The sequence below is a fragment of the Triticum urartu genome, chromosome 3A, assembly GCF_056163025.1.
Source record: "Triticum urartu cultivar PI428250 chromosome 3A, HENAU_Tu73, whole genome shotgun sequence".
NCBI lineage: Eukaryota > Viridiplantae > Streptophyta > Magnoliopsida > Poales > Poaceae > Triticum > Triticum urartu.
This window is the reverse complement of record NC_141875.1, coordinates 264,870,750-264,881,493: the sequence shown is the minus strand read 5'-3', so window position 1 is coordinate 264,881,493 and position 10,744 is coordinate 264,870,750.

The following is a 10,744-nucleotide window of genomic DNA, read 5'->3' as shown; positions in this document are numbered from 1 at the left end:
AGGAAGGTGCGCCTCCCATCGACATCAGCCCCAAGATTTCCGGGAGGGGCAGTGCTGCGATTGCCAACGATCTCCAGCCCCATATCTCGGCCGAGCCTCGAAGGAACCAAGAAGGTCGCCACACCAAGGACCAGGCTCACTCCCCGAGCATCAGCACTAGTATGTGGCGACATTAACTCTAACCAGAGCCCGAGGGCTGACCCCAAGCTCTCTCCCTTTGCATAATTAGGGGAAGTTGAGGATAGCAAGAGGAGGTATGCGAAGATGGGTGACTCTACCCTCGTCCGCCCCTTCCTTTTATAGGCGAGACAAGGAGGGGAGCTGCTCCATCAACGGGCGGTCACCGTCCTCCTCTGTCACGCCCAATATGCGACTCTATCCTAAAGAGACTCAAAGGTCCCACCAAGGATAGAATCGCATATTGACACGCTTTTGCAAGGTGGATATCATTACATCAAACCATTACATAATAGATGGGGAAACATACAAGGCATACAAATACCGCAAGAATACATCAATACATCATACATAGAACAACATCTGACTACAGATGAAACACAAACAGAAACTTAATGACATCCACCCTGCTAGCCCAGGCTGCCGACCAGGAACCTATCTCTCGATCGAAGAAGAAGCGGAACAAGAACTCCAAAACCAATAAACATCGCTCTCACATCACGATCATCACATAACCTGTACCTGCAACTGTTGGTGTAGTAACCTGTGAGCCACGAGGACTCAGCAATCCCATTACCATGGGTATCAAAACTAGCAAAGCTTAAAGGGGTATGGAAAGGATAAGTGGTGAGGTTGCATTAGCGACTAAGCAATGTATGGTGACTAACTTACGAGTAAAAGAGTAAGATGAGAAACTACGCAAACGGTCGCTAACTAGTAATGATCAAGAAGTGATCCGAACTACTTACATTCAAACATAACCCAACTGTGTTCTCTTCTCAAACTCACTTGAAAAGAGACGATCACGGTTACACAATGCGGTTGGTGTGTTTTATTTGAGTTTACTTCAAGTCTTCTACAACCGGATATTAACAAATTCCCATCTGCCACATAACCGTTGGCACGGCTCTCGAAAGCTTAAATCCTGTAGGGGTCTCCCAACTTAGCCCATGACAAGCTCACGATCCACGAAGACAATCTTCCATCGCGGTACCCTCCTATCAGACATGGAATATCGGTGCACAAGAAATTTCGACAATGGCAAAACTAATCCAGCAAGACCTCCTGGCGTGCTGACACCCTGGTAGTAGCCACACGTATCTCGTCTCAGACCACGGCCGGATGTGACATCCTAGGAGTAAAACCAGCCCTCGAGTGTCCTCGAGGTGGCCCCGCAGTCAACCGTTTGGGACCAACACCATCAGCACTGGCCCCCCTGCTATGTAGAAAATCCTCGAGTTCGCGACGCCCTATGCCAATTAATTATTAGGTTCAAGTATTTTTATGGCAACTGCTAAAACCAATGTTGGGCCTTGCTGGAAGAGTTTTGTTCAGAGCAAACTGTCAAGAGGGCCACATACCCCTCACTGTGTTAGGGATGGAAAATCAAGGAACATAACACCGGTATGACAGAAACTAGGGCGGCAAGAGTGGAACAAAACACCAGGCATAAGGCCGGGCCTTCCACCCTTTACCAAGTATATAGATGCATTAATTGAATAAGAGATGTTGTGATATCCCATGATATCCATGTCACCAACATGGAACAACCTACAACTGCACCTGCAACTAGCAACGCTATAAGAGGGGTTGAGCAAAGCGGTAACATGGCCAAACAACGGTTTTTTAGGATGGGTGAAAAGGTTAGAGGCTATCATGGCAATTTGGGTGGCTTGATAACAAGTGGTAGGTAGCACGACATAGCGATAGCATCGAGACAACTAGCATAGCAAAGATAGTAGTGAGATCCAAGGTGACAATCATCTTGCCTGAAATCCTGCCAGGAAGAAGAACGAGTCCATGAAGAAGATGAAGCCACGTAGTCGAACGAATCCTCATAATCGCAACGAAACAGGAACTATCGAGAATGAGCACAACCGAAAAGAAGCAAAAAACATGGTAAACACACAAGCATGAACAAGACATGATGCTCAACCAAGTATGATGCATACAAGGCTACATGATACTACTCATGGCAAGAGATGATGCATACAAGAGCAACACATCAAAGCAAGTTTAAATGATGCCGGAAACAACATATGACAATTCCGGTAAGTCTTCATATGCAAGTTTCGAAATTGGTCCAGATCTGAACATAACATTAAGTTAAAGTTGTTAAACATCAAGTTAAAGTGCACCAAGATGATCTACACGGTTTTCTAGTCAAGTTACATACGGCCTAGAAGATATGAGCAAAACAAGTTAAGCATGGCATTGATGGAAAATGCATACAAACATCAAGCACACACACACACACTCAAAACATGGATGCAACAAGGTAATATGAAACTACGTGCAAAACTAAGCTAGATTCATATAGAGCATGCTCAAAACGGAGCAACGGTTCAACACATACACTCAATACAAGTTTCAAACACAATCTGTCCAAAACAGCAACTAAGCACTTTGGAATCAAGGAAACAACATGCTGCAGGAAACACATGAGAACAAACTTGACATGCACTTAAGTCACAGACAACATGCTTCAAAATAACATTAAGTTTCAGGTTCATAGGCATCAAGATTAATCCAAGATGATCCAAGCAAAAAGCAACTTCATAACACAGTGCATACATGAGCAGAGTTAACATGTTGACATGTTGGAGGCATGAAACAATGATGATACGGTGCAAGAACATAACAAGCAAAGCATGGCATGCTAGTACAGGTTGAACATGGCAAAACATGATTACTGAGCATCTCCATATAACCCCTAGGTCAATGGCAATCAACAAGACAAGATGCAACATGATATCAGATGATTCTCGGACTTAGAAGAAATCTGGGAATGCAAGACAATAACATTATGATGCTGACTTTGGGGGCACATAACAGCAAGCATGGCAACTTTAATAATTATGCAAAAGAGATGGACATGTAGTAGACATGATATACTTCAAGTTAGACCATTGGCACAAGTTCATATGAAGCATGGAGTAATTACTATGATGCTTGCAAAAAGGAACATGTTCTTAATAGGATGACAGATTTAGCATGATGGCAACTTGAGAGCAAGAAAGAGACAAGCTACAGCAAGGTATATGGCAACCAAGGGCATGGCATCAAAGTACACATAACAAAGAGCAAATAACATCAAGGCATCATAACCATATGGCTCACAGACTAGTGGGAACCAACAAGACAAGTTTGAATGTTGTAACAGTTCAGCAAGTGTAAAACAACAACATCAGCATAGCATGTTTGCAAGCTTGGAACAGAGGTCATGTTAAGTCCAAAATTAACAAACTTGGCACGTGAATAAAGTACTCATAGCATAATTCAAATCATGTAATTTGAGCAACTCCAAAAAGGCAAAGATTAATCAACAACAAGCTCACAACATGGCATCATGAAGTTAACAGAAAACTGGAGCATCATTTAGGCATGTTCATGGCAATGGAAACATATGCTACAGGACATATATGAGGCATCAAAAGGCATGGCATGATAGATCATAACATGGACATCAAAACATGTCAACTAGGCATCTCCAGATTATCCATGGAATAGATGGTAGCTTCAAGTTTACATGGAAACGTTAAGTAACAATTACAGACTTAGCAAAATCACTAAGTCTCGGAAATCAGCAACATCAAGTAGCACACTTCACAAGCTTGTGCTAGTCACCACAAGGCACATAAAAATACATGGATTTCATCACTATAAAGATGGCATGAAGATGCTCATAAAACATTTAGACATGATGCTCAAAAGACAAACACACAAAATTCTATGAAAAAGACAAATCAACAAGTTATGACAATTTCAGCGGTTTATATCATTTAGCACTCTTGCAACAATGATTAGGACATCAATATGAGCAGTAACATGCATGCAAATGACACTAGCATGTAGAGCATTCAGAGATGAACAATTTGACATATATAACATAGCAATCCGACAAGTATGCACATACTTATGATCCTCACAAGAAGCTAACATGATGCTGAAAAAAGGATTTAGTGGAATTTCGCAGAGGCAAAACTGGCTGGGGCATCACCTTGCGGGCTGAGGCCCATCTAGTGGAGGCATGGCTGGGCTGTGCTGCGGGCGAGGCCGGCCCATGTGGTGGCCCACGCGGGCGGCGGTGGGAGTGGATCAAGCGTCTGCCTGCTCGATCCAAAGAACCACGAGGCCAGCAGCGATGGCGGCAGCGGTTCCCGGCGACGGCGCGGCCGGAGGCGGGGCGCGGGTGGCCGGATCCGGTGGCTCCTCGCCGGATCGGGCCGGGCGGCGAGCGGAGACGGCGGCGCGGCAATCAACGGCAGGGGTGCGCGGACTCCAGCGGTGGCGCTGGAGTGGAAGCGGCGTGGGCGAGCTCCGGATCGGGCAGCAGCCCGCGGCAGGTGAGGCTCGGTCCCGAGGCGGCTCGAGCGGGCCGGCCGTGGGCTCCCTGGGCCCGGTGGCGCGGGAGGAGAGAGAAGGCGCGGGAGGCCATGTGGTGCTGCAGGATTGGCTCGAGCGTGGTGGCGGACATGTCCGGTGGTGGCACGGACATTTCCGGTGGCGGGAGGAGGAAGATGCTAGGGTTTGGCCGAGATTTCGGAGGGGGGGCTAATTTATAGGTAGAGGGAGCTAGGAGAGTCCAATTGAGGTGCGGTTTTCGCCCACACAATCATGATCCAATGATGGAGAGCATGGAGGGGGTTTATATGGGCTAGTGGGCTTTTATGAAGGGGTGCTGGGCTGCAAAGAGAGAGGGGTTTCACTTAACGCGGTTAACCATTGGGAGATCAAACGACCTCCAAATGGAACGAAATTTGACAGGCGATCTACCGGTGATATACCAAGGCCAATCGACAAACCTCGGTCCATTTCGAGAACGTTTTTCTCCCGCTCATGAAACAAGATATGAGAGGTGCAACGGGTGGATGTGAGAGTGTCGGATTCTGAAACGGACAACGGAGAAAGAGACCGGATGCAAGTTTTGAAAACATGTAAATGCAATGTACATGATGACATGGAAAAGTGCAACACACAAGCAAATGACATGGCAACGATGTTGAATGACTGGAAGGCACCTGGCGCATCGGACTCAGGGCGTTACAACTCTCCTCCACTAACAAGAGATCTCGTACCGAGATCTTAGGAACGATACGGAAGGAAAGAGGATGAGGTAACCAAGAGTGCAAGAGAGAAGATGAACAAAGTCGAGAACTCTCAAGTAGAAAAGAGGAACAACGAATATGACACGAATCAAAAGCTCAAGGAATAAGATAGACTCTGGAACCACTCCGGTTAGAACAAGATAGAAAAGGAATAATAACGAAAGAATTGGGATAGCATCCTGGTTGAACATGGAATGGAATACAACATGAACTTGACAAGATGGAACGATACTTTACGAGAGGAACAACACAATGCCTCCAGAAGGATTGAAAGAGTGGAATGAAAAGAACAAACAAGAAAATGACATCTTCTACCACAATTGAATTTGAAAAGCAATCTTAGAGGGAAGGATTGAATGGAGTTGTTGAGAAAATCAACAACAGAAGAATAAGCTTGTTGTGGGCTTATGGAAAACATCTCGAAATTATGAGGTGATAAGCGGCCAGAACCAAAAATGATTGAATAGCTGAGAAGAACGAAGAAATGCAAAGCTCCACTTCAAAATAATACGGAGAATTAATTGCACTTCGAGACGCAAGAAGAAAATATACTTGCGCTCCTCCAACAAGAATCTTGATGAACACTTGAAGAATGAATTAAATCCTTACGAACCACTGTGATGAACTCCGGTAACAAAAGGATGATGAGAAAGATTTGAAGGAAGAAAAGAATAAGAATAAAGCCTTATGATGATTTAGATTGAGTTTTTGGCGAGATAAGCGAGAAAAACTTGGAACTCCAGAAAAAGAAAAGACGGACAACTTAGAACCGAGCAATTATTCATCACGAACAATCTCCGAAGGAAGAAAATAATCTGCTTGATGAAAGAAGAATAAGAATTATGTTATGCTTATCCTCCACCAATTAAATTGATGAGAAGCAATGGACTGCATACAACTTATTCGCCTTGGAAAACATTAAGGGGATATATAGCGCAAACTTGAGAAGGTCTTCATGAACCACCGGTTGGATTGGAAAGAACGAATTAATTGACATGATAACAAAGGAAAAGGCATCTTGAAGAAACCACCGTAGGAATTTGAAAATGAATGAAGAAAGCGAATTCCTTGCAGGGAAGAATTAGAAAATCATGAAGATACTTGAGGGAATCAAGAAGCAAGAGAACGAAGAGATCACGAACTGATTAAAGAATGCTTGAACAAAGCACCGGTACAAATATGGGAACAAACGAAGCTGAAAACTTGGAACGAAGAAATATTCTAAAATGGAGGCCTCCGAATAATCGAAATGGAAAAGCAACTCCTGAAATACTCCGGATGGGTGAGAAAAGAATCACATGAGTGGAAAACAATTTGAGAGGATAACATCAAGCTAGGACCACAAATCTCTGAGAGAATGATGATGAGGAACACCACCAAAATTGTTGAGATACTTTGGGAGAATGAAAAGCGAAGAGGTTGAGCCAACAATGAAAATAATTTGAAATCAATCTTGGAAGGGCATCTGACTGATGAAATTCATTATTACGTCAAACTTTGAAAAGAATTTGAGAATAGCTCCGGGAAAATTAGAAGAGTCAGGTAAGATCCTGGGAAAAGACCTGTGGGTTAGGGCCTACTGAAAAGAAGAACCATTGGAAAGGATTGTTGAAGAGATGATGCACCAGAACAATTGAAAGACTCGAATGAGGTGACAACCTTGAATTAATCAAATGTAGACATGAACCTTCCAGATGTCTTGAGTACTCTAGAAGGATAAACTGGCGGGAGGCGACGAGCAAGAGGAAACACTTGAGTCGAGGAAAGGAATATGATCAACAACGAAAACTTGAATTGAATCCACAGGAAAGAAAACAAGAAGAACCATGATGAAGTTGATGAGAATTCACCGGTTGAGACAATTGAGGAAAAACTGAAGAGGCTCCGCAAGAACAAAATTGATGCTCGAATAGAGTCTCAGACTCCGGGAAGAAAAAAATGTGGGAGGGTGGGAAAATCAAAGGCAACTTGGAACGAGGAACCGAGAAATAACTTGAAGAGAAAAGCACCGGTTCAATTAATTGAGGAAAGAATGCAAAGGCTTCGCACGAGTAGGATGGATACTCAATTGTGCACTCCGGATCAAGAATAAAAAGGGTGGGCGGGTGGGAAAAAGATGGACAACTTCACATGGGGAAAACAACATCGTTAAGAAAGAACTAAGGATTGATCTCGCAAAAGACAAAGAGGATCGAATCAACTTGATGAGAAGCATCGGATGAAAAGAGCTAACATCGCAATGAACGAAAACTAAATGCGTGATCCTAAAAATATTGAAGGGGAAGAGGATTAATCAAAACACCTACGTCAGGGTTCCTTACCAGAGCGACGAAGGGGGATGAGGATTAAAAGAATTCCTACTCTCCGATATAACTAGACTTTAAAAAAGTTTTCTTCTAGACTCGACAACGGCCAAACTATACGATCAAACAAGGGGGCTCCTATGGTCGGTCGAGGCTCTGATACCAACTTGTCACGCCCAATATGCGAATCTATCCTAAAGAGACTCAAAGATCCCACCAAGGAAAGAACTGTATATTGACACGCTTTTGCAAGGTGGATATCATTACATCAAACGATTACATAATAGATGGGGATACATACAAGGCATACAAATGCCGCAAGAATACATCAATACATCATACATAGAACATAAGCTGACTACGAATGAAACACAAACAGAAACTCAATGACATCCACCCTGCTAGCCAAAGCTGTCGATCAGGAACCTATCCCTCGATCGAAGAAGAAGCGGAACAAGAAACCCAAAACCAATAAACATCGCTCTCACGTCACGATCATCGCATAACCTGTACCTGCAACTGTTGGTGTAGTAATTTGTGAGCCACGAGGAATCAGCAATCCCATTACCATGGGTATCAAGACTAGCAAAGCTTAAAGGGGTATGGAAAGGATAAGTGGTTAGGTTGCAGCAGCGACTAAGCAATGTATGGTGGCTAACTTACGAGTACAAGAGTAAGATGAGAAACTATGCAAACGGTCGCCAACTAGTAATGATCAAGAAGTGATCCTGAACTACTTACGTTCAAACATAACCCAACCGTGTTCTCTTATCAAACTCACTTGAATAGAGACGGTCAGGGTTACACAACGCGGTTGGTGTATTTTATTTGAGTTTACTTCAAGTCTTCTACAACCGTATATTAACAAATTCCCATCTGCCACATAACCGCGGGCACGGCTCTCGAAAGTTTAAACCCTGCAGGGGTGTCCCAACTTAGCCCATGATAAGCTCACGATCCACGGAGACAATCCTCCATTGTGGGACCCTCCGATCACACTCGGAATCCTGGTGCACAAGACATTTTGACAATGGTGAAACTAATCCAGCAAGACCTCTCAGCGTGCCGACACCCTGATAGTAGCCGCGCGTATCTCATCTCGGGCCACGTCCGGATGGGACATCCTACGAGTAAAACCAGCCCTCGAGTTTCCCCGAGGTGTCCCCGTAGTCTACCCGTTTGGGACCAACACCATCAGCACTGCCCCCCTGCTATGTAGAAAATCCTCGGGTTCACGACGCCCTATGCCAATTAATTATTAGGTTCAAGTATTATTATGGAAAATGTTAAAACCAATGTTGGGCCTTGCTGGAACAGTTTTATTCAAAGCAAACTATGAAGAGGGCCCCATACCCCTCACCGTGTTAGGGATGCAAAATCAAGGAACATAACACCGGTATGACGGAAACTAGGGCGACAAGAGTGGAACAAAACACTAGGCATAAGGACGAGCCTTCCACCCTTTACCAAGTATATAGATGCATTAATTAAATAAGAGATATTGTGATATCCCATGATATCCGTGTCCCCAACATGGAACAACCTGCAACTGCACCTACAACTAGAAACGCTATAAGAGGGGCTGATCAAAGCGGTAACGTAGCCAAACAACGGTTTTGCTAGGACGGGTGAAAAGGTTAGAGGCTATTATCGAAATTTGGGAGGCTTGATAACAAGTGGTAGGTAGCGCGACATAGCGATAGCATCGAGACAACTATCATAGCAAAGATAGTAGTGAGATCCAAGGTGACGGTCGTCTTGCCTGAAATCCCGCTAGGAAGAAGAACGAGTCCATGAAGAAGATGAAGCCACGTAGTCGAACGAATCCTCACAATCGCAACGAAACAGGAACTATCGAGAAGGAGCACAACCGGAAAGAAGCAAACAACATGGTAAACACACAAGCATGAACAAGACATGATGCTCAACCAAGTATGATGCATGCCAAGGCTACATGATACTACTCATGGCAAGAGATGATGCATACAAGAACAACACACACTTCAAAAAATACACTCCCGTGATGATATGTGTTTGTCACAGTAGGTCGCTTTTTTTGTCATGCATGTACAACCATGACAAATTTATGACAGAATTAATATAGTCATACATGTGCTATCATAGAAGTGTTCCATGACATTACCAAAATTATCATCACGAAAGTGTCCACTTCCATGACGATAAATCGCGCGTCACAGAAGTGCTTTCGTCAGGGGTGACCGACACATGGCATCCACCGTAAAGGAACGGAGTTAAGCTATCGGGTCGGGTTTTGTATCCGATAACCCGTTAACAGCCCCGACCAATGGGAAATTTACACGTGTAAAATTCTTATTGGCCGGACGAAACACGTGTCAGCTCGTCAGTGGGTCAGATAGGCGCTTATGATACGTCGACACGTGGCACGGCCCAACAGAGGCCCATTCCTGTGAAAAGGCCGGCCCGTTTGACTTGGTCAAAAGGTGGCGGCCCGGCCCATGTAAAGCCTGTTAACGGCTTGTTCGCATATAGCCCATTTACAGCCCGCTAACCCAAGGCCCATTACGCCCTATCCGAATTAGGCCCGGTAGCGTCATCTGGGCCACCCAATATGATTCCATCCTATTTTCACTTCTGGCCCATGTATGGCCCATGACGTCTTTCGGCCCATATGAGGCCCTATGTAACTCTTGGCCTATTAACGGCCCGTGGTGAAACTGGCCCGTAATGAATAGTGTATCACTTTACACCCATTAACGGCCAGTGGTGAAACTGGCCCGTAATGAATAGTGTATCACTTTATACCCATTAACGGCCCGTTATTCCGTTGGGCCGTTTCCAGCCCATGTTATCTTTCGGTCTTCTTAGAGCCCATTTATTCTTGGGCTCATCTCCAGCATTCGTTTACTTACGGCCCGTTACTGTCATTTTCTGCTTGTGGACCAAATTCAGCCCGTGGTTATAGTTGGCCCGTTTGTGGTCCGTTAATACGTTGGGCCGTTTTCATAGCGTCATCAAATACGGCCTATTAACGATGGCCCGTTATGGTCGGCCCATGAACGGACGATTCCAACTCTAGCCCGTTTACAGCCATAATGCGGCCTGTTATTGGCCCATGTTTGGCCATCGATCATACTTCCCGTATAAGGCCCATTGATGATACGGCCCGTAGAAGGC